The sequence below is a fragment of the Ptychodera flava genome, chromosome 3, assembly GCF_041260155.1.
Source record: "Ptychodera flava strain L36383 chromosome 3, AS_Pfla_20210202, whole genome shotgun sequence".
In the NCBI taxonomy this organism is placed as follows: Eukaryota; Metazoa; Hemichordata; class Enteropneusta; family Ptychoderidae; genus Ptychodera; species Ptychodera flava.
In genome coordinates, this window is record NC_091930.1 from 17,385,688 (window position 1) to 17,391,484 (window position 5,797).

At 36.5% G+C, this 5,797-nt stretch overlaps 1 protein-coding gene and 1 long non-coding RNA gene across 3 annotated transcripts in view; both read right to left on the reverse strand.

The window, feature by feature from the left end:
• Positions 1–5,797, reverse strand: part of LOC139129659 (uncharacterized) — a 152,134-nt gene that overhangs the window by 78,364 nt on the left and 67,973 nt on the right. The gene's annotated exons all lie outside the window — the stretch shown is intronic.
• The window catches only part of LOC139129666 (uncharacterized), a 396,232-nt gene continuing 392,066 nt past the window's right edge, over positions 1,632–5,797 (reverse strand). Inside the window, exon 3 of the long non-coding RNA XR_011551641.1 lies at positions 1,632–1,709. This is a non-coding gene — a long non-coding RNA (uncharacterized lncRNA). The remainder of the gene's footprint in view (positions 1,710–5,797) is intronic.

Below are 5,797 nucleotides of genomic sequence, written 5' to 3' on the forward strand. Positions count from 1 at the left end.
AAAAATATCAAATCATATGTGTGTTATTCATGTAAATGTACTTTGCTTGAAGTGGCAGGTAAAAAGTGCATGCCTGTACAAAAAGTGTAATTTTTAGATTTTATCGATAATCTTCATTCACTATACACGTAGTCGACTATAAGAAAACTACGAACGTGTATTTTCCAGTATAAAACTAACTATATCTGTTCACATACAGATGTTTAATAACTGATATAGATATACTTGATTAGCATGGGTTGTTTACAAGTGCACATGTGAACAAGATATTTGATTTTGGAATTTCTGTCAAAATGTTGATCCACTATACATGGGGGTCTATGACAAAACTATACATGGGAGTCTATGACAAAACTGTCAAAAGATTTTCAGAATTAAAAATTGCACTATTTGTGCATATACTGTGCTTCGCTGTCGCTCGTAAACTTCGTAAATTACGAAAAAAAATGAAAATTTACGAAAAAAATGAATGCCCGATCGGCCATTTACGAACGATTTTGCTATTTTTGAAGCCTGATTTTCGGTCAAGATTGTGAATTCCGGGGAAATACTGGCATATCTCGTCTTTCAAAACCTACGCTGCCCCTATCATCAGCGCATCGACACATGGTGATAGCTGGCTTTGGACTTTGACCTGTAATAACATGAGCATGCGCGAAAAGGTTTCAAGATCCCCGGGTCTTGTAATCTCATAGTGGTGTGTCATGCATTACCACCCCATTACGGTAGTTTCGAGACACCCAAACACTCACATGCTGTCAACTCTTTCGAGTGGACTGTTGAAGCGGATCGAGGGAAGCGGGCAGTTACAAATACTTTGGATTGATAGTATCCAGTTGGGAAAGAAAGTTGGGCATAAAAACGGCAACTGGATAAAACGGAATGATATGAAAAAAATACGAAACAATGAAACCGCCGAGCTAGAAGAGATCAAGAACAGTCAGCCTGAAAGACAGTCGAACTACAGCAGAACTGCAGTCCGGGCCACGCATGGTTGAACATGTACTGCACAGTGTTTTTCTGTGCATGGAGGTGGAAGCGAGCGAGAAATCTTAGATGTCATAGATTTGTCATTTGACGATCTGCAAATTGAATTTTTCAGTCAGCTTGCCAATTTTAATAGGTTTCCTTCAAAATATTTTACAAGAAACTGTCTCAGCAATGTTATGAATACTGATAGTTTTCTATGATCCAGAGAAAATGCTGTGCACAGTCCCATGACCAAAAAGTCTATCCAGACAAAAAAATAAATGACGATCATCTGCAGCGTTTTAAAAGTATAACTGTCTCTAAGAAAAACATTAGCAGGATCACCAGTCTCAGTTTGCGTACTAAAGGCGCCCTTCTCAATCCCAGGTTCTCGCATTAGCGAATGTGTCAATAGCCCATTAACAGTTTGTCATTCTATTGTTTTCCATTGAAAATTTCATCAAGTAACTAATATTTATATTAGATAAATCTGATAATTGAGTGGGGGCTTTAAATTTGATTGAGATGAGACAAAATTTGTGCTAAACCACAGACTGCCAAATGTTCTGATCAGTGGTTGTTTAAAAAGAATTTTAGAGATGAACATGGCATAATGACTGCAGCTATAGAGGCACCACCTCGTACCTATGGGATGACATGCATACTTTAACCCTTTCACCACCATGGTTTGTCCCAAATCCATTGTTTTCTATGGTAAAGTTGGACCTGTATACAGGGAACTGGGGGTGAAAGGGTTAAAAGTAACATAGCTTTCCAAATATGAAAAACAGGGGACAGATTTTCTAGCATCTAAAACTTGTGCAAACACTGATAATATTTGATAATATTAATGACCGCTTCATAAATTAATATATATAATCATCAACCACTGACTACACACACAAAGGGAGTTATGATTTGTGTCACAATATACTTGAACATGTTATGTTGTGTACTAAAGATAGAGTAATTGAATAACATTCATTGGCCGTTGACCAAAATTACACACTTTATTGAGACAAGGAAGAAATTTCAATGTTACAAGCATTCATGACCCATGATGTACTGTGTTATTCAATAATCTTTTGAAAATGCGTATCAAAATATGAGTTTTCATTCTCAAAAAACTAAAAAGGGATTTTTCATTTTCTTTTGTCTTTAATGAAATCATTCATCATTTCTATCCCCTTAAAATCATCTATTGAGTACCAGAAGTGCTTGTTGAAAGTTGGTGGGTTCAGAATAACATAATTTGTGCTTACTAATATTTTTTGAACCCAATTCGTAAATTTACTAACAATTTCGAAAGGCCAGGGAGAGCACAGATATATGGACCCTGAATAATTGACATAATTGGGCTTGATTAGAAGAGGGTAGTAAAATGTGCATCTGTGTACAATAACTTTGTTTTTGGAATTTCACATGAAATGTGGCTCCATTATACATTGTAGTCTATGAAGAAACTATGAATAATTTTTTTTAAATACAAAACTTGGCAAATCTGTGTATTTATGTATGCTTGATTATTGATATTTATGTTCTTGATTAGACTAGAGTGGTTACAAGTCCATGTGTGTGCAAGAAATTTGATTTTGGAATTTCACCGAAATGTTGATTCACTATACATGGCAGTCTATGGTGAAACCCTATGAATAATTTTTTTCCAATACAAAAATAGGTAAATCTGTGCATTTATGTACACTCATTATTGGTACTAATGTTCATGATTAGACTAGAGTGGTTTCAAGTCAATGGTTGTGCAAGAAATTTGATTTTGGTATATCACTTAAATGTCAATTTACTATACATGGCAGTCTATGATGAAACTATGAATAATTTTTTTCCAATACAAAAATAGGAAAATCTGTGCATTTATGTACACTTGATTATTGGTATTAATGTTCATGATTAGACTAGAGTAGTTTCAAGTCAATGGGTGTGCAAGAAATTTGATTTTGGAATTTCACTGAAATGTCCATTCACTATACATGGCAGTCTATGATGAAACTATGAATCATTTTTTTCCAATACAAAACTTGGTAAACCTGTGCATTTATGTACACCTAATTATTAGTATTAATATTCATGATTAGACTAGAGTGGTTTCAAGTCCATGGTTGTGCAAGAAATTTGATTTTGGAATTTCACCAAAATGTTGATTCACTATACATTGTAGGCTATGAGGAAACTACAAATAACTCATAGGTTATCTGATCCTAAATTGTTATTCAAAAGTTGTTCGACCTGAAGCTTCCAGTTGTTATTGATGACACTATGCACTATTCTGAACAGTTTGTATTCTGTCAATGTCCTCAAAAATTAAAAAATGTACATACAGCGACATGAACGTTTGACACCGACCTATACCCAATCTATTGTCAATGGGAGAATGATGTCAAATAAGTAATCTCCCAAATTGTTATTGAAAGAATCATTATAGGGGACAGTTATGCACAATAGTGTTGAATAAGTAAAATCATGACAACTTAAATCAATGTGGCTGCTTGGATCATCAATACATTGTTTATTATACCTGAAATTTGCGCCCGAAGGCGCGCCGAAAATGGTAATGGCAGAAAATGAAAGTGCCAGGAGGTATTTTTTCTTTTTTCAGTATTCCATAACGTGCACATGCAATTTCAGCTTTGATGCATGAAAAAAGGTGACCCTCCCCCATAGGCTTGCACAAAATTTTATGACCCTTCAAAAATGCTTGCGCGAAAAAGGCGACCCACCCCCAAAAAACACCGGCCCACCCCCCCCTGTAATTTGTGTCCAGTCCCTTAGACAATCATTTTATAACATTTCCCATGATATATAAAAACTGAAGCCCACAAAATACATGTACCCACTTTGAATAATGTATTGCAGAGACAACAGGTTAGTTTAGGTAATATTCCTGTAACTTTTTATGTATCGTCTCACGCATTTTTGTTTTATTTTATAATTTAGAATACAGAATACAAAAAGTTCTTGAACAAAATTGGTGGAGAATATCAGCAAAAAGCGAAGATTTTGTCCCTTGAATTCGCTGTTAATTCCCAGAGTGCCGGGAAAATGTGCAATATGACTTCATAATACAAGTATGGTAGTTACGTGGTCACACAAACTTGTTTACTCGAATCTCGACGTCTGGAAAGAAGAGTGTATTTCCTGGTTCAGAAAGGTCGCTCCTGACGCCCTCAACGTTGATTATTAGGCCTACCAATTTGTCACTATACATAGGCTCGCGTCCTGGTGAGCTCCAGCCCGAAGTTTTGGTCTGTTGTTGTTGCTACAGTAGTGTTCTATGCCAAATTCGAAAGTGCTGCACCATAAAATGAAATTAATATATACGGAAGGGTGGATAAATATATGAAAAATAGACAATTGCGATGTTTTGTAACCTTTGCAGCAAATTAAGGTAATATGCACCTCGAAAGTGAAAGACTTAAACTTTTGCTCTAACTTTCACCAAGGAATCTTTCAACAATTCTCTTTCAAAATCAAGAATAAAAATAGGGGGTCACCGTGCAAATTTTGGTACTAGAGAAACAAATTACCCAAGATTTACCGATATTAGGAATTCAAAATGGCCGCCATCCCTGTGTTAACTCTATGGCGAAAAATAAAAATTTTCAAATTTCGAAAAACTAAGCCGGTGAAAAGTTTTCTTTCACCAAGAGCTTTAAAATGAACCCCCACATGTGGTATATCAGAAGAGAACTGTAAAAGTTTGAGAGTCCGAATGTCTGTCCCCGAGGTGCGTTCTACCTTAAGCTTTAACACCTTCGGCAGTATTTAACATTTTCTCCTGGTTGCCATGGTACAGTTCAAGTGATGAATTGATGTTGTGGTCATCCGATTTTTGAATCCTGCAGAATGCCACATGCGTACTATGTCGCAGATTTACCATTAAAAATCATGTTTACAATAAATTGTCACATGTCGTAAGCACTGATATATCAGAAGACGCACTCGTATCTAGATTTATTTTTAGTTTCTGTTCAGCCTTGAATTTAAAGACAACATTTTTATCCTCGATCTTCGCATGACGAAATGAATAGAGTTCACATCTTCATGCAGGTTTTCACACCCTACATAAAATCTGTAAAACTCTAGATCTCTACTTCTAAGGTTACTGAAGTGTTTGTCAAGCGATGTATACATCTCCGTATTATATCCTCACTATACTTCGGATTGCACATACTAACTAAACGCCTATAATTTGGAATGGCATTATTTGTGGCCGTGGATAGTCGTATATTTTATGCCTGATCCCGGCTGATGCGGCGCTGTTTGAATATAATATGCGTGTTTCAACGCTCCGATTAAAGAAGTAAACATGCGATCTTGAAGTTGAAGAAGGAATGTTGAATGTCGTTTTGACTCATGCACGGCTTCAAAGAAATTATATCGCTATGTCATACCGGGATGTCATATCGCTATTCTACTCAACACCAGCGTTTTCACAGAATTTGCCGAAGGGTATCTATATCTTATTCAACAAAGTGCTTGTTGATCGACATTATTTGAGTATATGATCCCCGCCTACAAAGTGATACACTGTTATTGATTTTTCCTAAATCAAATTTGAAATACGATGTTATCAAACACACGACATGTCCGCGACACACACTGAGGTGCTCGTTTATTGCCAGGACGCACGATTCGTGATGACCCGACAGTGGCGCTATAATTACCATCATAAAAAGTCGAGTAAGGTCAATCATCCGAGTCGTTGTTTTGTATTTTGTCCCCCATCGCCATGGATACGCATTCAACGCCTTTTGCACACGGCACCACAGGGTCCAGCGCCTGTATTGTACGGCGTGAATGACGACACGAC